We start from the raw sequence: 24,379 nt of genomic DNA, 5'->3' as shown, positions 1-24,379 counted from the left end.
CAGTGGGAGATAAGTTGGATAATCGATCCACCTTATGTTATTTTGTAGGGTATTCGAAGAATTCAATCGGATATTATTTCTATCATCCTGCTGAAACAAAGGTGTTTGTTTCAAGGAATGCCACCTTCTTGGAGAAGGAGTTCTTATTGGATAAGAAAGGCGAGATGATGGAACTCGAAGAAATTCGAGAAGAACCCGAAATACAAAATAACGATCCTACACCTCAGGAACCATTGATAGACACGCCTATACCTAGAAGATCCGAGAGGACTTCTAGACCTCCTATTCGATATGGTCTTTTTCTTGAAGGGGATCAAGATGAACCCGATGTTGGATGTGATCCAAGAAACTTCAAAGAAGCAATTTCTGATGCGGATTCAAATTTATGGCTTGAAGCTATGCAGTCAGAAATAGATTCGATGCATACAAACCAAGTTTGGTCTTTAGTAGATCCTCCCGATGGAATTGTTCCAATAGGGTGTAAATGGATCTACAAGAGAAAGCTTGGGCCTGATGGTAAGGTATTGACCTACAAGGCGCGATTGGTGGCGAAAGGTTATACTCAAAGACAAGGAGTTGACTATAATGAAACCTTTTCACCAGTTGCAATGTTCAAGTCCATAAGAATCCTTATTGCCATAGCTGCTTGGTATGACTATGAGATATGACAAATGGATGTGAAGACTTCATTTCTTAATGGAAACATTAAGGAAGAGATCTATATGACGCAGCCTGAGGGATACACATCCATGGGAAGCGAGCATAAGGTATGCAAGCTTCAGAGATCAATCTATGGTCTAAAACAAGCATCAAGAAGTTGGAACCAGAAATTTGATGAAACAATAAAGGATTTTGGTTTCATCAAGAACCCGGAGGAACTATGCGTGTACAAGAAAGTAGTTAAGGATGCTGTGACATTCTTAGTACTTTATGTTGATGACATCCTACTCATTGGGAATGATGTAGGGATGTTGCAGTCAACAAAGATATGGTTATCAGGTAGATTCTCGATGAAGGATTTGGGTGAGGCATCCTATATTCTAGGGATACAGATCTACAGAGATAGATCTAAGAGAATGATAGGACTCACTCAAGCAACCTACATCGACACCATATTGAAATGGTTTTCAATGGATGGGTCCAAGAGAGGACATCTACCTATGTGTCATGGAGTTTCTCTATCCAAGTCTATGTGTCCCAAGACTGATGAAGAGATAGAGAAAATAACACATGTACCATATGCGTCAGCCATTGTAGTATCATGTATGGGATGATATCTACCAGACCGGATGTAGCATTTGCTCTGAGTGTCACGAGCAGATATCAAGCTAATCCCGGTCAAATGCATTGGAAAGCCGTGAAGGACATTCTTAAGTACTTACGAAGGACTAAGAATATGTTCATGGTATATGGAGGAAGAGAACTAAAATTGGAAGGTTATACCGACTCTAGCTTCCAAAGTGACGTGGATGACTCGAAGTCAACCTCTGGATTTGTGTTCATGCTCAATGGCGGTGCTGTCTCTTGGAAGAGTTCCAAGCAGGACACCACAGCGGATTCCTCCACTGAGGCAGAATACATTGCAGCATCAGCTGCTGCTAAAGAGGCCGTTTGGATGAGGAATTTCGTCCAAGAGTTGGGCGTCATTCCTGAAGTTGTTGGTCCAGTCCCGGTGTACTGTGACAACACGGGTGCCGTTGCTCAGGCAAAGGAACCAAGGTCTCATCAAAGATCCAAACACGTACTGAGGAAATACCACATCATCCGGGAGATCGTGGAAAGAGGAGACATCACTGTCGAAAGAGTGGCCTCTGCAGACAATATCGCTGATCCACTTACTAAGCCCATGCCAGGACCATTATTTGACAAACATCGCGAAGCAATGGGTCTACGTAGTATGACTAGTTGGCTTTAGGGCAAGTGGGAGATTGAAAGAGTGGGTGCCCGGTGAGCCAACATGTGGCTAAGGGCTTTGATGACTCTTTGTATAAACAATCTTTTGTTTAATATAATTTACACTTTTATTAATGGCAATGACTTTATCTTTCTTCATATTGTTATATTGTGATATACTATTGTTGTTTTGATAAAGACCTTGAATATACTATAGTGTATGTAAGATGTGGTAGTACATGGGGATGTCTATCATGAAACACATCTTATAGTCACTGTATATTCTAAATGGTTCCTAGTCGATTGAGCCGTCCGTTAATAAGGATAAGGATCGCTCGAGATTGAGACTAGCATTTGCGATGCCGAGTACCACGTTTCATTGGTATGGAACATAGAGATGTTCAAAGCATGCAAATGGATATTCATACGATGAATGATCGAACTACCCTATCCGGACTTTCCAAGTGGTTATCACTTATCGAGTGGATAAAGTCCGCGGTTTTGGTTGTACACCATTAGTCCTTACTACTTGAAACATCATTGAGACTATATATACTAGTACTGTACTTTGACTCATTTACCGACTCTATTGGGGTCATCAGGTGTCGGGATTGGGTACAGTTACGACACATATAGGAGTCGATGCTTTGTTGTCAAGGATTCACCACATACTTGCGAGTGTGGATATCCTATGCAATCTGAGGAGATATTAGTGTGACGAATCTCTGGCCAGAGTACATGATGTGTTTTAAGAAATGGTTTCTTAGTAGCACATGCGATGTCACTATTTGATCTTCAAGATGTATTGCATAGTTATCGAATCTCGAACGACTCTTGATTTACCAATGGTTGTTGATTCGATCGGGATATATGGATGAAGGGACCGTACTGTACGCTAACCAAAATCTATTGGTTCTTGCAGGCACTATCAGTGATACCTAGGGAATCATGGGGCGATGTTGCTAGGCGCTCTTACCATGATTCGATGGGCAAGTCGGAAATTGTTGTTCCGAGTCACAAGGAGTTGTGAGCCCACGGCTAGCTGTATCCCTGAACCATTGAGGGTCACACAGAGTAATGGATTTTTAATCCCCGTTGAGATAGTTAAATTTAAAGAGTTAAATTTAATGAACAAAGAAGTGGGACTTCTTATTTAAGAGTAGAGGAGTAAGATTTCCTAAAATGACATAGGGATGAGCATTTTTGGAAATCACTGAATACGAATTCAGAAAATTTATCTTGACTTTAAAAGATGCAGAAATGGTTTCTGTGCACATTGGTGAAATTGGTTTATCAATCTGAGTCACGATGAATTTTATATTAATTTCTGAACATGCGGGCTTTGCTTGTCAGGCTTGAACTTATGACTAATGGGCCCTAAGCTGTTAGCAGCCCACATTATAAATAAGTTATTGCAGTACAGAAATTACACAACAGAGGTCACAAAATATTTTCGAAAACCCTAGCTGTGTTTTCTCTAAGTGGCCGCCCCCCTCCCCTCTGCTCGGGAAAAATCCAGCCTGTGAATTTTGAATTTGCAGTCTGGTTTAACGGATCAAATTCGTTAATTCTCTTTGTAGAAACTTCTGATAGATTTTCTAGTGCAATCTATCAGAGGGATTAAATCTCTGTTCGTGGACCTGATTGAAGAACAGTTCGTCCATCAGTTCCTGGGATATACAACAAGAGCAGAGTAATCTGTTGGTGTCCATAATCTCGATTCGAGATTGGAGGTAAAAATTTATAATTGTTATTTAATTTTTACACGCACAATTTAATCGTAAAGTTTTGATACCCATTATGGAATCGTTCCATATATAAAATTTTTAAACTTCCGCTGCACCGGGTATCAATCCTGATTGATCTGATCACCGTTCTCCAACATTATTATTCCTACGATTTAACAAATTCAACAGCAGAAAATATTAATCATAGTTGCTTCGCAAATCAGAGGTTTCAAACAATTACGGATTTGAATTCTAATTTAGCATTCAACTGTATAATGAAATCCTAAGATGGCCAATCTAAAAATCTCATACACAAGCATATCAATCAATTCAGAATAATTTTTGATACTTGATAAAAATCAAACAATGAAAATCTGAATCTCACAAGATAAATAAATTCAAGGGTTCGTCTTCCTCAACCAAGAATAAAAACAAGAAGAATTAAAATCTAAGAACAAGAAAGATAAAACCTAGCCGCCAAGATGGTTCTTGAGCCTCTTCTGCGTCTCCTCTCTCTTCCCAATCAATATCTGACTCTAAAATTTGAGTATATCTTTTAATTAAGGCTAGAGTCCTTAATAATAAAAATTTCTAAATTACAAATACTTTCCCGAACATCACATCTCGCTCGATCAGCAAGATGTTGCGGATCGAGCGAGCAACTTTTCCGAACCTACTGTTTTCAAATTTTTTTGGCCGCTCGATCCGCAAGATGTTGCGGATCGAGCGAGCAACTTTTCTCCCAGCGAGCAGCGATTTTGTAAAATTCATATCCAGAGATCTAGCCGTCGGATTGAGCTAAAATTTGGACAGCTGCTTTAAAACATCTTAAACTTTATTCTGGACGGTGGAGATCAGATTTGGATTTTTATAAAATTAAATATGATTTTCTGATCATTGCTGATCCGTAATTCATTCTCGCGCAATAGCTTTTCCATATTTTCCTCGACAAAACGCTACGTCCTATACAATAAACATGGAAGAATGTAATGTAGACACGATGTATGAAATATGAACACAATGCTTAATTAAAAAAAATAAACGCATGCAAAATAGCAACACAATGATATTAAAATATGCAACACAAACATGCCCATCAAATACCCCCACACTTAATCCTTGTTCGCCCTCGAGCAAGTAATGCAAAAACAAAATGAAACAACAACAAACACATAAGTAAGGACGAATCACTCATATCATAGCCTCGGAAAAAACCACTTTCATCTAAAAATAAGTTCATAGTGACTCTCAATCATCAATGATGCACCTTCAGTCGAATGCGAACGTGTGTGTGTGCCATGTTACCCCAGTTACATGCAACTTCAAAAGAACAAAGTTTCAAGACTGTTCGCCGACCTATAACAATTCAGTGCAAGCCTCACCATCAAGAACTCTCCTCCCAACAATCCTTCAACACAACACAACTGCCTTGAGAATAATTACGCACATCCGGATTTTGCACCCGGTATTGCTTTAGCCCCAATAATTACCTGCATACTTAGCTATAACTAAGATAGGATTAGAATTTTAATCCCCTCGTCTATAGCCCGGATGGAGCATCAACCCCATTTTATCCGCATACTTAGCCTTGAATTTGATCTTTTAGGATTAGGATTTCAATCCTTTTCAGGCCCGGATGGAGTTGTAATTTTTTTTTTCTAGGTGCGCCCAAGATCGTTTATGCCATATCAAAGAAATCATCAAGATTCAAACACTATCAAGTTCCACAAACACCTATTGTCGTGCAATGGTCCAACAAACATCCACAATATCTAATACATCGCTACACTTTACTGGTTAAACATGCGTGCTTAAGAATATTCAACAAACAACCTACGATTTCTCAAATCTGATCAAGAGTTAAATTTTTTTCAAAAATCATCATTTTTCAACTATCTCATCATAGGCTAACAATCATCATCCTACTCATGTAACACGACAAACACTAACAAACTAACAAATGATACGGAACGAACTATATGCATATACTCAACAAACGAATGCAAACAAAATGACAAACCATCGAATGAACTCCCCACACTTAACCAAAGCATTGCCCTCAATGCTCTAGTACTAACGACACAAACACAAATAACAAAATGATAATGAGATGCAAAATTAAAACAAAACTCCCCTGGTTCAAGTGTTGGCGTTATCGTCCTCTTTGGCCTCAGGCTAAATAATGAAAGACTCATATTGACAATTGGTCTGCAGATGGGGTGGCTAGGTTCCTGAAAACAACGAAAATAAAACAAAACAAACAAAAAAAAACAAAAAAAATGAAATAAAGGAAAAAGACACTGGGTTTCCTCCCAGTCAGCGCTTGATTTTCAGTCATCGGTTTGACTCTCAGAAGCACTGCTCAAAGAGCGGCTGACGCCCAAAATAAGTGTCATATGACACTACAAATGGGTCTTGGTTCCATATGCCCTCAAGCTTGGCCAGATATATACAGATGAAGCCCATCACCTCAACAACACTCCGTAGCTGGTAAACATGGGAAGAGAATATCTCTGCGGGCTCTTGGAAATCAAAATCTTTCAAAACTGGTACTCCATCATACATTGTTTCTTCCAGTACATCTTCCGGCTGATGTTCAACAAGAAGAGAAGACTCAAACACCTCTAAATCTTCAGTAGGAATTGATTCTCTCTCCCAATCCTGGTTCTCTGAATAATCATCATCGAACCAAATTGGGTTGGTCACTGCTTGAGTATCTTGCTTCACTTCCTGTTCTCTGTGTCCCTGGGGAATTGATCTCTTGAGATTCTCTATGTGCTCCGCAAGGTCGCATCTAGACTTTTTCAGATCTTCTATAGATTCCACAGTCGATGCCACAAGCTTGCTCATGATATCCTCTAGCGGATGTAAGATCAACTGCGAACAACTTCCCTCCTCCTTTTGAAGCTCAAATGGTTGGTCTGTAAAATTCGGGTATTGAGAGTGTGAATACCAGTAATAGTCAAACTCGGCCATATCATCCAACAGGTGTCTCATGGTATCATCATCTCGGCAAAATATTGAAATACGGGCCGTGAAAGCTCCATCAATTACCCATCTTCTTGTCACTACATCCAAACCATCAAAAAAATATGTAAGGAGAGAATATTTAGAAAAATCATGATACCGGAAGAGGGTTGCTAAATCATTGAATCTCTTCCATGCTGCGTAGAAAGGCTCTCCGTGTTGCTGGGTAAAACTTGTGAATACTTGTAGATTTGACATCTCAAAGTATTACACCGCAAGAATCCTCCATCGCCTACGAAAAATTCTTTCTATCTCTGGGTCGTATGGAAATTCTTCTAATTCCAAAAATTCACCTGCACGAACGAACAAACCAGAGTAGCACTAGGAGGAACAATAAAAAAAAAACAAAGAAACAAAAACAAAAATAACCCAATACCAGCGATCAGATTTAAATCCACGGTAGCATTCAAACTAGTAAAACTGATAAAGCTAGACAACCCATACACAAGCGGATGAATTTAGCCTAGTCAATTATTATTCCTACGATTTAACAAATTCAACAGCAGAAAATATTAATCATAGTTGCTTCGAAAATCAGAGGTTTCAAACAATTACGGATTTGAATTCTAATTTAGCATTCGACTATATAATGAAATCCTAAGATGGCCAATATAAAAATCTCATACACAAGCATATCAATCAATTCAGAATAATTCTTGATACTTGATAAAAATCAAACAATGAAAATCTGAATCTCACAAGATAAATAAATTCAAGGGTTCGTCTTCCTCAACCAAGAATAAAAACAAGAAGAATTAAAATCTAAGAACAAGAAAGATAAAACCTAGCCGCCAAGATGGTTCTTGAGCCTCTTCTGCGTCTCCTCTATCTTCCCAATCAATATCTGACTCTAAAATTCGAGATATATCTTTTAATTAAGGCTAGAGTCCTTAATAATAAAAATTCCTAAATTACAAATATTTTCCCGAACAGCACATCTCGCTCGATCGGCAAGATGTTGCGGATCGAGCGAGCAACTTTTCCGAACCTACTGTTTTCAAATTTTTTTGGCCACTCGAAGCGAGAAACTTTTATCCCAGTGAGCAGCGATTTTGTAAAATTCATATCCGGAGATCTAGCCATCGGATTGAGCTGAAATTTGGACATCTGATTTAAAACATACTTTATTCTGGACGGTGGAGATCAGATTTGGACTTATATAAAATTAAATATGATTTTCTAATCATTGCTGCTCCATAATTCATTCTCGCGCAATAGCTTTTCCATATTTTCCTCGACAAAACGCTACGTCCTATACAATAAACATGGGAGAATGTAATGTAGACACGATGTATGAAATATGAACACAATGCTTAATTAAAACAAATAAACGCATGCAAAATAGCAACACAATGATATTAAAATATGCAACACAAACATGCCCATCAAGAATCCGTATAGATATTTAGCTTAAGAATATTAAGTTGGGAATCCAATGCACTCCAATTGGTTTGAATAAGCTAGTTATTGGTCCACAAGTCAATCAAAATTCGTATAGGTGTTTTAGCGTAATATTATCAAGTAGGGACTCCAATGGACTCTAATTGATTAGATTAAGACAATATGGTGTCTTTATCACTCTTTTACAATGTATATATCATTGCAAATGCCAATATATGTTGTAAAAAGCTTGTAAATGATGCACGAGTCTAACAGAATCCGTATAGGTGTTTTAGCTTAAGAATATTATGTTGGGAATCCAATGCACTCTAATTGGTTTGAATAAGCTAGTTATTGGTTCACAAGTCAATCAAAATCCGTATAGGTGTTTTAACGTAATATTATCAAGTAGGGACTCCAATGGACTCTAATTGATTAGATTAAGGCAATATGGTGTCTTCATCACTCTTTTACAATGTATAGATCATTGCAAATGCCAATATATGTTGTAATAAACTTGTAAATGATGCACGAGTCTAACAGAATCCGTATAGGTGTTTTAGCTTAAAAGTATTAAGTTGGGAATCCAATGCACTCTAATTTGTTTGAATAAGCTAGTTATTGGTACACAAGTCAATCAAAATCCGTAAAGGTGTTTTAGCATAATATTATCAAGTAGGGACTCCAATGGACTCTAATTGATTAGATTAAGACAATATGGTGTTTTCATCGCTCTTTTACAATGTATAGATCATTGCAAATGCCAATATATGTTGTAATAAGCTTGTAAATGATGCACGAGTCTAACAGAATCCGTATAGGTGATTTAGTTTAAGAATATTAAGTTGGGAATCCAATGCACTCTAATTGGTTTGAATAAGCTAGTTATTGGTCTACAAGTCAATCAAAATCCGTATAGGTGTTTTAACGTAATATTATCAAGTAGGGACTCCAATGGACTCTAATTGATTAGATTAAGACAATATGGTGTCTTCATCACTCTTTTACAATGTATAGATCATTGCAAATTCCAATATATGTTGTAATAAGCTTGTAAATGATGCACGAGTCTAACAGAATCCGTATAGGTGTTTTAGCTTAAAAATATTAAGTTGGGAATCCAATGCACTCTAATTAGTTTGAATAAGCTAGTTATTGGTCCACAAGTCAATCAAAATCCGTATAGGTGTTTTAGGGTAATATTATCAAGTAGGGACTCCAATGAACTCTAATTGATTAGATTAAGACAATATGGTGTCTTCATCACTCTTTTACAATGTATAGATCATCGCAAATGCCAATATATATTGTAATAAGCTTGTAAATAATGCACGAGTCTAACAGAATCCGTATAGATGTTTTAGTTTAAGAATATTAAGTTGGGAATCCAATGCACTCCATGGTTTGAATAAGCTAGTTATTGGTCCACAAGTCAATCAAAATCCGTATAGGTGTTTTAGCGTAATATTATCAAGTAGGGACTCCAATGGACTCTAATTGATTAGATTAAGACAATATGATGTCTTCATCACTCTTTTACAATGTATAGATCATTGCAAATGCCAATATATGTTGTAATAAGCTTGTAAATGATGCACGAGTCTAACAGAATCCGTATAGGTGTTTTAGCTTAAGAATATTAAGTTGGGAATCCAATGCACTCTAATTGGTTTGAATAAGCTAGTTATTGGTCCACAAGTCAATCAAAATCCGTATAGGTGTTTTAGGATAATATTTGAATAAGCTAGTTATTGGTCCACAAGTCAATCAAAATCCGTATAGGTGTTTTAGCGTAATATTATCAAGTAGGGACTCCAATGGACTCTAATTGATTAGATTAAGACAATATGGTGTCTTCATCACTCTTTTACAATGTATAGATCATTGCAAATGCCAATATATGTTGTAATAAGCTTGTAAATGATGCACGAGTCTAACAGAATCCGTATAGGTGTTTTAGCTTAAGAATATTAAGTTGGGAATCCAATGCACTCTAATTGGTTTGAATAAGCTAGTTATTGGTCCACAAGTCAATCAAAATCCGTATAGGTGTTTTAGCGTAATATTATCAAGTAGGGTTACTGATTTCTGGATTTTTTTTGGGGGGTTTGTTCAGTTGTTGAAGAAGCACGGTTGGAAAGAAGGGGCCGGTCTTGGTATCTCCGAACTGGTTCAAAAACTAGCCAAGTGATTATAAGTCATTCACATCAAGTGTTCTAATTAAATGGGTTTAGTTAACTTTCTTTCTTTTTTTTTTGGTTCATGGAAAAAAATAGAAGCAAATTAATTAGGTTAAGTTTGGTCGATTTTGAGACACAAGAAAACAAAAAATATGGATTTGATTTATCAAAGAAAAGGTGCATTGTCTTCCAACTTCCGAACATCTAAAGTCTAATCTAAAGTGGAAGTACACATCTCAATGATGTGAAGTTCATAAAGAGAATTGTAGGTCGATAAAAAAATCAAAATATGATAAATAGGTGTCTAGTGTAAAAACAACACAATACATTCAAATTCTTAGTAAATAGTAAATACTTACACTTTGATGATATTAAAAAAGAGTGCATTGTCTTCCAATTTCCGAACATGATACTACACGTCAATTGATGATGCACACATTTGTTGTTTTTCTTAGTTTTCACTTGTTTTTCTTAAATCGCTGTTTTACTACATGTTCACTGTTATTCTTGTTGTTTTCAGAAAACTAAGGACCGCAGAAGCCACTACTTATAGCGCATAAAATTTTTCCAAAATTCAAAACTTGAGTTGATTGAATCTTAATCTCTGTCTTTTTATGCACTGGCTTTTTCTTAAAATCGATCGAGATGTTTCTGCTTTGGTTTGCTGATATATATCCTTCTTTCTTTTGGGTCTTGATTTATAGTTTCTCAATTACCCTTCTCGCATCAATGTGTCTATCATTCGTCAATCCTCAAGATTTTTAAGTTGTTCGAAGGTAATAGTGAAGGTTCTAGCCGTAAGATCAACGAGAACGAGCTGCTCTCCAACAAACCTAGGTTACATTCTCTTTTATTGCTGATTCTTCTATGTAGTTTTCACGTTGGGGGGCTGAACTTGGCTAAGAAGGATCGCTATTTTTTAACAATTCACTATTTTTTTGAATGAAATTATCGGTGATATTCATATTTTGACTATACCTTATCTCCTTTTATTTACTGTTTGTATGATGTTCATCTAGTCTAGTTTAAAGTAGCTTAATGTATCCCCACATTAACTAGTGCTGGAATGGAAATTGGAATGCATAGATTTCAGTTTTTTGGTTGTTCTGATTCGTACATCTTTCTTATTTTGATTCACTTTTTTTATTTAGTTAAAAGTATAAAAGATTTAAGCAATGTTTGAAAATCTAGAATTGAGAGGATTGTGCATGTTTTCTTTGCATCAGTTCTTGTTTAAAAAATTATTTAAATTTTTTATGCAATGACTTGATATGATTTTTTCAGTTCATGGAGAAGAAGAAAACTAAAAATTTTAGGTTGAGTATTTGAACACTTGTTCTAGTTTTTTATTTTTTATTTTTAGTTATGTACTTATGTTAGTGTATTTTATATTTTTATGATCTTATGACTTCTTAAATTAAAGTATCATAGCAATATAGAACTCGTCAATGCTTTGTATATTAATTGTATTTCTGGAAAAAATTAGATGGAAAATTGGTGGTGGTGTAATCAATCATATTTCCCAGTTCACGAAAGTAGAGTACACTATGGAAGAAATTGATGAGGTGCGCTCGGAGGTGGCTGAATATATACAAGATCATATCTACAATTAGGTATATTACATGGTTTTCATAATTTAGGTATATTACATGGTTTGATAACTTTCTAGACTTTCCTATTGCTTGTGCTAAAACCCAAGTTTTTGCTCGGTTTGAGAGAAGTTAACTGGAGCATAGAGCTCATATTAGAAGAGAAAATTGACGTAGAATCTGTTTTCTTGGTATGGTTTTTGGGTTTGCACACTGCATGCTATTTTTTTTAAATATGCCATTTTTCAATAGTTTTTTTCTTTTTGAAAATTATGATTTATGTCAATAATTTTTTCTTTCATAATTTATAATTAAAATGAATTAAGTAGCATATTAACCTTGGAATCGAACCCAACGACCCATAGAAGAAGTATTTGGAGACTACAGTTTCCAATACTTTTTTAATAGTTTAGTTATAAAAATGGTGAGAGTGTTTGCATCAGTGATTCAATTGGATTTTCTTTTAGATAGTTTAGTTATAAAATGGTGAGAGTCGAGCATGAAAGATATTGCATAACTTATGGATGTCTTATATTATCTGATGAATATATATAAAAAAAGGCTGGGTGTTTAGATATATTTACGGATGTCTTATATTATTGGATTTTGTCTTTAATTAGCTCCATAGTTTTGCAGTCGTTATAAATTTATTAATAGTGGTCTACATTTGTTTCTTTTATGCTGTAGGTCTATTCCTTGTTTTTGAAGCCTCGCTACGTCCCAAAGAGAAAGAAGATCTTTTGTGCTGTCTTGATATACAAGAGGAGTAGTTGTCTGTGCAATGTTGTTGGTACAATCATTTTGTCTAAATTGATGTTTTTAAACTTAATTTACTCGAACGTTTGTGGTTTATGACTAGTGTTTTTGTTGTTGGTACGTACATAGATTATGACCAATTTGTAGAAATTGTACGTAATTTTGATCAACTAATTGCACATTTTATGATGTTTTAAATATTATGGACAGGTATTTTTTGTAAATTGATCGTTAAATGCGCGTTGGATTTGGTTTTAATATATGGACAATGGTTTAAAACCGTAGTGTTTGAAGAGAAAAGACTACGGTTTATATGACAAAAGACTATAGTTTCAACAAATGACTACGATTTTTCAACAAATGACTACGGATTTTCAAAAAATGACTATGGTTTTAATATAAAAGACAACGGTTTAAAACCGTAGTTGTTTACGATAAAAGAATACGGTTTAAAACCGTTGTGGTTTACAATAAAAGACTACAGCTTTTATGACATAAGACTACGTTTGTACCCCGTAGTCTTTTACGACAAAAGTCTACGGTTTAAAACCGTAGTCTATGATTGCACTTTTAACTACATAGCATTTAACATCGGTTTTACAACCCTAATTAACTACGTTTTTCCACCGTAGTCATTGACGACATACGACTACGGTTTAAAACCGTAGTCTTTTATCGATAAAACCGTAGTCTTTTACAGTAAAAGACTAAGGTTTTAAACCGTAGTCTATGAGCGCACTTTTAACTACATAGCGTTTAACATCGGTTTTATAACCCCATTTAACTACGTTTTTCCACCGTAGTCTTTCAGCTTTTTTGTTGTAGTGTTTTTATGAAAGCCATGAAATTTTATGAAATGATAAGTGCGTGGTTGATTTTATTTCGTTTTATTTTCTATTTATGATTTCTTTTTTAAACTTTTCTTCTCTTTTTTTACTCTAAGTTTTATATTTCTTTTTTTTTTCGTCTTACAAACCCGGTCCAACAATATTTTAAAATATTCTATATTTCAATAACCCAAGGGGTGCTAGTTCACTCTCTAAAATATGATATTTTTAATACGTTCAATTATATTTACCTTCTATCGTAGTAGCAAACCCAAAATATCACAATGATGGTACTTAGGCATCGAAAGCTAATTTACCCAAGCTTGCTCATTCAATTGAAAATGTTGCGTTAACTCTTATGCTAAGATATAATTGTTTCCTCATAATGTAATTTGCTAGAAGAAAAACATAATTCATTCATTGCTTGAAATTGTCAAAGTGGAACTTAACACTACTTGAAACTTTAAAACTTAATATAATGCCCAATAATAAAACATTACTATAAAAATAAAATCTCAATTAAGTGTTTAGTAAAAAAAAACTTTTATCCAACTTTCAACGTAATCATTAATCGCATAATATTTATTAGGCTATATTTTATATTTAATTTCTATACAAGTAAATCAAAAATCGATTTCATAAATTTATCTCAAGCATTCCATATATTGGTCAATGTCCAAAACTAGAAATAATTTTCCATTCATCAAATCAAATTTCATCTTAAGTCGAAATATTAGGTTAATTCATAACTTATATGAACACTTCCATATATAAAATGCTTTCAAGCTTAGTTTTATAAAGATACCAATCCAAGAAATATGTCAAGAACAGGGTTTGCTCTAGGCAGAAAAAATCATAAAAAATAGAAATTCATTGCTCAAATCGAAGCTACGGGCGTAAAAAAGAAAAAAAATCAAATAGTTTGAAGTTTTGACGCCGGATGAAGGAGATAAAAGCCAAATACTACAGTTTTATAGTGGGAAGCGAGAAAGTTACGTGTTGAGGCTTAGACATTGGGCATATTTTTTTGTTTTATATTAAGTGTATTTATGTGTGGGGAAAAAATGTACTAATACATAGGTTAGAAAAAAAAACGTTATCGTAGATCTAAAATATACGCTAATACAAAAATGATCGTAACCCCTAAAAAACACGCACATACATAACGGTTAACTAAAACCGTTATCGTAACAGTTGTCAAATGAAAAAAAAAACAATTTTTTTTACTACAAACTTGAAAATATTTTATAAAATGTCTTTAAAATATTAAAATCACCTTAAAATATCATAAAAATACCTTTCGGACGTCAAAAAAGTGGTTTTTGAATGAAAAAAAAACCCCAAGCGCCTAGGCGCTAGCTTAAGGCGCCAGGCTTGTTTAGCGGCTAGGCGCCTCATTTGTCGCCTAGGTGCTGGACCTCCACATCGCCTAGGCGCCATGCCTGTTCAGCGCCTAGGCGCTTCCTGTGGCGCCTATGCGCCTAGTATACTCTATTTTTAAAGGTGTTTTTGATATTTTTAATATATTTTATGAAAATATTTTCAATTTTGACGTCAAGAACAGATCTAATGACTCTCGTGGATCGGTTTAACTATTTATTACATTTATATGTTATTATTTTTTTCACAAAAACTATGTTTTTATGAAAGCCATGAAATTTTATGAAATGATAAGTGCGTGGTTGATTTTATTTCATTTTCATTTCTATTTATGCTTTCTCTTTTAAACGTTTCTTCTCTTTTTTTTTACGCTAAGTTTTTTATTTCTTTTTTTTTCGTCTTACAAACCCGGTCCAACAATATTTTAAAATATTCTATATTTCAATAACCCAAGGGGTTCTAGTTCACACCCTAAAATATGATATTTTTAATACGTTCAATTGTAATTACCTTCTATCGTAGTAGCAAATCCAAAATCTCACAATGATGGTACTTAGGCATCGAAAGCTAATTTACTCAGGCTTGCCATTCAATTGAAAATGTTGAGTTCACTCTTATGCTAAGATATAATTGTTTCCTCATAATGTAATTTTCTAGAAGAAAATCATAATTCTATCATTGCTTGAAATTGTCAAAGTGGAACTTAACACTACATGAAACTTTAAAACTCAAGATAATGCCCAATAATAAAACATTACTATGAAAATGAAATCTTAATTCAGTGGTTAGTAAAAAAAACTTTTATCCACCTTTCAGCGTAATCATTAATCGCATAATATTTATTGGGCAACTTTGAAATAGGTACACAAGCCAAACAAAAGTTTGAGTTTAGTACCTAGAATTTCATTTTCCAAAAATGCCCTTGTCTTATCCGGAAGCATTATTATTTTCGAAATTTCAAATGTAGAGTCGGATTCAGAATCTGATTCATTTGATTCATCAAGGTAATAAAAATTTTCATCATCTGATGAAAATTCAACTGTTTCTACTGGATAAAATCCAAGAGTGTATAATTCTTCTAAAAGTTTAACTTTGTTTTTCTTTTCATTTCGTTTTGGACACTCAATTGCATAATGACCTTCTTCATTGCATAACCAACATGTGCAATTCTTTACTTAACCTTTTGGGCTAGGTGGTTTTTTATTATCAATCTTTTTATAAAATTTTCTTTTATAAGGTTTTCTGAAGAAATTCCTTTTAAATTTCTTTTTCTTATGGGAAATAAATTTCTTATTAAAAGATTTATAAGGTTTATTAAATTTATTTCGTTTCTGTCATTTTAAATGTTTGTGTGACATGTTTGTTTTACAACCGTATTATTTTACCGTGAATTCCATTTTGTCACAACAAAGTTTATTGTTTTGTTTGTAAGATTTGGATATTATTTTATTTAATGTTACTTCATGACATTTCTTTGTTATAATATCTTTAATAAATTTAATAGCTCCTCCTAGTGTTTTGGCATAAGCGCTAGTTAAGAATTCATCTTTACTATTTATTGGTATATTAGGTATTTTATTAAAAATACTTAATTTATAATGTTCTTTTTTATCAGCATCTATTAACTGATAATAGTTTGTTTCATAATCACATATAAATTCTTCTAGATAACATAAATTGCATAATTTTATATTATCCAGAATAAAAATTGCTCTATTTTGTTCTATGTTTTTGGCTACTAAATTAGCGCCATTATTAGAAACTCCTAAAAATTCTTGGTACAAGGCATCAACAAATAGTTCGAAATATCGATGTCCTGTCATTCCTTGTGATAGATTAGTAATTACCAGGTTTTCAGCCCAAGTTTTTACTGCTCCTACCAATGTCATTTTTATCATTCCATGAGTTAATACTTGGATGTTCTCACTTTTATCTAATAGTGGTGTTAATTGGATTTGTACTGATAGTTCATTTTTCCAATGATCTATCTTTGATTTTATTTCCTTAGTAGTAGAACATCCTAAATCTAGAATGTTTTGTTTTACAAATCCTGAAAGTTTTTGATTCTCTAAGAATATCTCTAACATCTTTATATGTTCCAGAATATTGGTCTTTATTATATTTGTATCCTTCATTTTTGGTGCCACTACCACTACCTACATTCATTCGTAGAGTTAATCGTGGTCTAGAATCATCTTCTGATTCTGGTTCTGAGATATCCATATCTCTATGTTGTTCTGTTTCTCGATGAGAATGATACAGTTCTTCTGTATTTATTCCAATTTGTTCAGATTGATTTGTTTCACTAAAAATCTCCATACTTAGTTTTTCCATAAATAAGGGGATTTCTATACCATGATTCAATTTTGAATGGTGGTTCTTCTTTCAGTTTTCTTTTTCCTTTATCTATTGGAAGAACTTCCTTAAGATAGCTTAATATTTCATTACTATGTCTTTCTTGTTCTATTATTAATCTGGTCGTAGCTAAATCAATATATTCTTTGAAATCTCTTTCTAATTCTTGTATTGTTAAATTGATCTTTTCAATTTTACTCTCTAATTCTCCTAAATATTTTTCTAATTCTGTTAAGGATGTCATTACGAGGTTGATTCAGTAACAATGTCTTGTTTGATTTTAAAGATATTTTGATTCATGGTTCCAATCTTTTCAAGAATATCTTCATCATTTCTAGCTAATGATAACGATCTTCTTGGAAAAGAATGTTTTGTTATTTGGAGGTCATCTGAACTCCATTTTTTATAGAAGTCTATTTCTTCAATAAATTCCTTTCGGGGATGTTCAATTCTTGTAATATTTTCAAACATTCTTTCAACAGAAATGGTTGGTTTTGTTGAAATTATTCATGTTTGAGAATTATTACTCATTGCTAAACCGACAACATAGTTTATATTGATTGGATGATTTCCTGTTAACATAAGATTATTTATATAAAAACAATAATCTATTGTTAAAAAATCATTTATGTTTTTATCAAAAAGAAATATATTGTATTGTGGATAAATACCAAATTTCATCTTTTTGTAACATAAGTTTCCTATAATTTTTTCAAGGTTTGAATCCTCAAGATTACTTATTCTTTTGTCACGAATTGTGATTTCAATTGGTGTATCTATTCCTTCTCGGTAGTGAGCTGATACAATTATTTCAATTCCTCCGATATGAACATATTTTAGTTCAGATCTTTCTTTTTCACTGGCCTTTGCCATGATGGTATCAATATCTTGAGTTGTTAATAACTTCAGTATGTTAGATCTTAGTTCGTTTTTTATTTTACATGATCGTTCTTTTGTTCGTATCGAATAATAAATTAAATTCTTTCTGGGATTAAGAAGATTTGAAATTTTACTTAATATTACAGGTTGATTTATTAAATTTTTTTTTGAATTAGAAAATCCTGTTTTTTGTATTTCAGCAAACTTACTTTGATTGAATATAATATTCAAATTATACTCTTGATGCTCTTCAGATTCATCAATCTGAATGTTTTGATTTGAAGTTATTATCTCTGTCATTTTAACAGATGATAGAACTTAATTTTCTTAAAGCTATTAAAAGTCTTTTTGTTGAATCTATTTGTTCTAATAGATTCTGGAAATTTTGGAAATTATCAATTGAAGATTGACAATTTTTTAGATGTTTCAAATTGTTTTCACAATTTTCTATATCAAAATTTATATTTTGGGAATATAAATTAAAGATATTTGTTTTTGTATTTTCATACATTTTCCATTTAGTAAAAATTGTTATTTTTACTATTTTGTTTTTGTTGACCGGGTTTCGATAATAAAACTTATTCTTATACATAACAGATTGTTATGTCTTCAATTTCTTCATTTTCAGAAATTTGAATTATCATTTTTCAGTTTCTTGAAAAATGTTCTTTTTTATGATTTTTGGAATAAAAGGTTTGAAGATCTTTTATTCTATTCCATAATTGATTTATTTGACGTATATCTTTTAGTAAGATTATTTTATCAAATAAATTTTTAATCTCAATATCTAGAGTTAATCCAGGCATTAATAATTTGCTTTAAACCTGCTCTGATACCAGGTTGCGGAACTCTTCTTATTCATTAGTTTACAACTCTTCTTATTCATTAGTTTACACATCGGTTTATAGATTTGATTCATTCATTAGTTTACACATCGATTTATAGATCTGATTCATTTGTAACAGATAAATGATTTAAATTCTAATTTGGTTACATTCATTCTGTGGGAACCTCGGGTTGCTAATCTCATCTTAGGGCAATTAATGATTATTAAAACAATTAACCAAGTAATGAAGGAAACTTAAAAACCAAGAGCTAATTTTTTTTTAATAACCATCACCTCGCTCGATCGGGTAAACTCACCCGATCGAGCGAGCTAAAAATAATAGCTCTCGGGTTCAACAATATTTGGCCTCACTCGATCGGATAAACTCGTCCGATCGAGCGAGCCCAAATATTCAATTCTCTGTTTCCAACATTATAGGCCGCGCTCGATCGGGTGTACTTGTCCGATCGAGTGGGCTTCAATTCCAGAAAATCTGCAGAACATCTTTTTGTTGTCAAAACTTGATTCATGTCTGAAATTTACTCTTTGACAAGCTATAAAATCAAATACATGTTATCTAACATTATCTTATCATCTCACAAACATAATATAAAAGCTAACAAGTACTCGACAACAATATACAAAGTTCTTGCAATATTTCTAACATGCTCAACCAACTCAAAGTACAAGTCGTTATGCTAAAACCCGAGTCCTCACATGCTAAGACTCTATCTCAAGCTATCCATGTCGCTTCTGACCAGCTCCTGCCCCACCTATTGTCATGCACACATACAAAACAAAGCAATAGCCGGATAACTCCGGTGAGAATAAATACCAGTATAAATAACAAAACATACAATATAATAAACATGAATGCAATGCATGTTTCAATGGAAGGCTATCAAATCTGATTTCAACTGAATATTGGTTCTTGGGATCACGAGGAAATAAAATCTTAAACTAACACCAACTCACCCAATCGAGGTGAAGTTAATTAGTTTATTTCCTCTGACTTTGGCGCAACTATAGTGAGTGTTCTGGCTCTGGAAGTAACTCTACATTCCGTGTCACTCAACTACAGCCCCCCAAACGTCATATGCACTCTAGGTCTTTCAACCCTCTGTGCTTTCAGGCTGGAGTTCAAGATGAATGCCACATAATCTGTATGCATTAATTGCTATAAAACATCTTGAACACTTAATCACATAAACAAGCAAAACATCAAAATCAATCACATAAAACATAAAATCAAACACGTATGTGATTAACAAGGGAATACTCGAAACAATAGCTATTTCGAGTGTTCTATCCCATCTGTATTAGCTGTCATTTATACCTTTCAATGTCGAGTCTGAAAATACTTCAAATCTGAAAATATATTATCAAAAGCTTCTATCAAAATCTGCTCGATTCATGGCAATTTGCTCAATGTAATAAACTTCAAACCTTCTTCAATTCTTTCTCAGTTCGAAGGCTAAATTCTCGAGTCGGAAAACTTCGATATGCAGCTAAAATATAGTATGTGGAACAATGCATATCAGCTTATAACTCAAGAATTCTCAGCTCAAACCATAATATCAACATCTTGACAATTCTTGAACCGACGGCATAACGGCTAAAAACCGGCGATCCAAATCATAATCAAATCAATCCAACAATCAATATAACTCATAATCTTCATCATATCAGCTCACATAACTCGAAAATCAGCATAGGCAGAAATGATATGGTTCGAATTTTGCTTTTTAAAATCATATAAAATTCGAACGACAGTCTTTTTCCGAACCGTCTGCGAATACACAATCGGTACAGCTCAAATATGCATATATATTAAAATCATGAAATTCCATCTTCAACATAAAAATAAAATCTGAGAAAAGTGAATGAAACTTGTACCAAAACGTAGCTCTCGAAGCAGTGATCGCAGATATATATTTATCTCGAATTTCTGACGGTCGGAGCGCGAGTTATCGGAGCTTTCACGGGACAAAAATGGCGTGAGAAAGGTTATGTTCGTCTCCCTTCTTTTCTTCTGATTGTTTCCACGTTGAAATGAGATAATTCAAGTGAGAATAGATAAATATAAGCATATTTGCAGTTTAGTCCCTGAAATTTTGGCTATTTGCAATTCAGTTCTCGGAAAAGCGATTTAATTCAATTTCAATCCTTATTCATTTAAGAATATTAGAATTTGACTCTAAACTCTAAATATTCCCAAATTAAATATTTTCGAATTAAAATTAAATAATTCCGGGCCTTACACATTCATTACTATTACAATTTTTAGTTGATAAACTGATTCGAATATGGTTAAATCAAAATTATTTATATGATATTCATGAAATGTATCATATTCATGATCATCCTCTGTTTCAAACCAATTTTTAATTATTGATCTTCAATTTCTTATAAAGGATGATGACATGATTAATATATTTTAAATATTTCTTTAATTATTATTTTCATTATCAATTTCATTATATATTTCCTTTATACTATGTTCACCAAATCGAACAATTATATAAGTTTCGACAATGAATAATCGTTGATTTATTTTATTCACATGATAGTAGAGTGCCACACCGGAAGACCAAATGTAAAAGCGAATCAAGGCAAAAGTTCCAAAGCAGGGAAACACATCTTGCTACCAAGTAAACGAGAAAGTACGAAATGTATATTTATTACAGACTCTAGGACTGAAAGGACACAACGGAAAATAAATGGAGCCACGGTCACAGGCCTGCGCCTCCGGGAACCTCGCCCATGGGATCCTCCCCCTTAGTCCACTGATACTCGTCCTCACCTGGAAGGAAGAAAGAAGTGGGGTGAGTCTAAAAGACCCAGCAAGATCATTGGGGGGGGGGGGATAACGAGTACTAAATAACTACAAGCACACACAGAATTCAAAATAGTGCGTAATAAAATAAATGTTAGTGCCCCTGAACTTAAAAATAATGAACATGTAAAAGATGCGAGTACATGAATATGGCAAGTGCAAGGCTAAGTCAAATAACTCAATAAATTGCATAACATGGTTCTAAAAATAAACATATAAATAGCGAACTTAGATCCTTGAGTTGTGACCCTGTGGTTTCGATCATGATCATGGCTGCAGTGCACTATGCCGCAAGGAAGTCAGGATGTCTCCTAAACTCGTCTTGCCCTGTGATTGGTAAGGAAGGCCAAGATTTCTCTCAACCCCACGCTTACACGTCTATATTTGGTAAGGTAGGCCAAGACGTCTCTCAACCCCACACATACACATCCATTGGTAAGGTAGGTCAGAACGTCTCCCAACCTCACACATACACGTCATTTCTATAGTCACAATCAGTTCACCTCGTTCGAAAAATAATTTTCTTTCTTTATTGGATATAGGACTTAGCAAGCACATGTGAAAGTAATGAACTCAAAGAAAATCTATTTACTCAATGTACATGCAAGAGACTCGATGGTGATTGATTGGGTTTGGTGATTTAGAGGAGTACCAATGCGGAAATCTAAACCATGAATAAAGAACTTAGGTGAACGGAGCTGCACACTCTACCCTTTTATGACTCGCTAAGGGCTTAACCAAGAGAGGAAACTGTCTGAGACAATACTTTCCCTAACCCCTTGACTTAAACCCAACACTAGTTAAAATGTTCAAACCCGAATAGCAAGCTTTTGCCTTAAAATTTTGCCCTTCCTAAGACTCAAGGCCTAATGCTTAGGGGAAACTCAACCAATTCAAATTCCGCCCGAAACCTCAATTTCCTAACGCTATAAGGTATCCACCAGCCCCGTGCCCTTCTCTGAATACAGCCCCTTACCCTGCTGAACTCGCAAGAAGCTGGACAGCGGCGTGGCCTAAAAAATCCTGCTCAACACCCTTCCTCAAACCAACCAAAGACCTACCAAACTGTCCCCCGATCCTCAATCCAATATCCTAGCGTCAACACCAACCCCTAAGCCCTTCCAAAACCCTGAAACAATCACCCTATCCCTCGCTAATGCCCGTTCCCGGCCAACCCAAAATCAGCCCTTCGGTTGCTGTCCGGAAAATCGAACAGTCTCTAGCCCAATCTCAAGACAAAATAGAATCATCCTATTGCTACCACGTGAACTACGTAACACCCGTGGTAGCCCCTACACCATCACCCCATCGAAACCAACCACAAACTCATGCTAAAGATTGAACCAGCAGCCAAGAACAGAACTTAGTTTCTGCCCAAAAATTTGAACAGCCCCATACCAAGTCCCAAAACGTATCCGACCCATTCTATTGCTACCACGTGAACTACATATCACCCGTGGTATCTCCTAAGTCACCAAACCAGTCAATCCATCATCAACACAACAGAAAATAAATAGAAATATGCTAACCCAGAAATCCAGAAATTCGAAAATACGATAGCATGTTCACCATTGCATTCTAAAGCATTAAAATCACACATACTTCACATATGAACCTTATCAAATCAACTGATAATCAAGATTCCCAGAAAACACTACATTAGCCGTGGAGAAAAGAGGGGCAGGGCACGCACGAACTATGTATTTTCGAAAATGGGAAGGGAAGTAGCTAACAATAAAATGCAACTCATAATAATCGTATATAAAATGCAAAAAAAAACGAATCCACAATCTTTCCTAGCTTGATTTAACAGAAATCGAAAATCTTGAGCAGAAATAGGGCTGAGGCGTGAGTGAGGCGAGAGGGAATGGGAGGAATTGAGCTCAATAGCAGTGCATCAGCTCACCCCTTCCACTGAGAAGGTGCTTGCCCAGAAATGAAGAAGGAAAACGAGAAATCGAGGAAGAAAAAAAAAAGAAGCGAGGGGTTAGGAAAAAAAAATGAAGAACAGGGGAATGAGGATGAATCGGGCGGCGTGGGTGTGTTTTAGGTGTTAGTGTGTGTGTTCTAATTTAGGAGCTAGGGTTAAATCCAAACCTAGGTGAAAAAGTGTTAATTAAAATTTAAAATTCTAAACTAGGGTGATAACTCACATTTCTAAATTAATTCGCACCAAAATGCACACTAGGATTTTCAAATAAAATAAAAGTTCGAATTCGATAGCCCGGAAATTAAATTACAAATCCTCGCAGAGATTTAAAAGAAAATAGCTCAAGAGCGTGGGAAAAAAAAATTTAATTTAAAAGCGACAGTCACTGAAAATTTAGAATAATTAAATAATATACAATTTTAAAATTTAATACCGAGCTAAGTAATTAAATACCGAAAATTAAAAATTATAAATATTAAAACGAGTTTAGGCATAAAACTCAAATTATGAAAATTCTAGACGTCACAGTTTCTTCCTACCTAATACAGAATTTCGTCCTCGAAATTCGAGACTCACCAAAAAGTTCCGGATAGCGATCTCTGATATTTGCTTCTGCTTCCCAAGTGGCCTCTTCATCCGAATGATTCTGCCATCTCACCTTGATCATTGGAATCAACTTGTTACGGAGTCTTCTCTCCTGTCTATCCAAAATCCGGATGGGCCTCTCCTCATAGGTCATGCGAGGAGATATCTGAAGTGGTTCCAAACTGAGCACATGGGATGGGTTCGAGATA

General features: G+C 34.4%; 1 long non-coding RNA gene across 2 annotated transcripts; it reads right to left on the bottom strand.

Moving 5' to 3' along the window:
- Positions 1–21,336: 21,336 nt before the first annotated feature.
- LOC140875384 (uncharacterized) lies at positions 21,337–23,695 on the bottom strand. 2 transcript variants are annotated; one of them, XR_012148425.1, is made up of 2 exons: positions 23,271–23,695; positions 21,337–21,622 (listed from the first exon to the last, which is right to left on the bottom strand). It is a non-coding gene; the product is annotated as an uncharacterized lncRNA (long non-coding RNA). The 2 variants fall into 2 exon arrangements; XR_012148426.1 differs by having other exon boundaries at positions 23,285–23,695.
- Positions 23,696–24,379: the final 684 nt, after the last annotated feature.

Source organism: Henckelia pumila, chromosome 1, assembly GCF_033568475.1.
Source record: "Henckelia pumila isolate YLH828 chromosome 1, ASM3356847v2, whole genome shotgun sequence".
Taxonomy (NCBI): domain Eukaryota; kingdom Viridiplantae; phylum Streptophyta; class Magnoliopsida; order Lamiales; family Gesneriaceae; genus Henckelia; species Henckelia pumila.
Note: the sequence above shows the minus strand (reverse complement) of the source record. Positions and strands in the feature narration are given on the sequence as shown.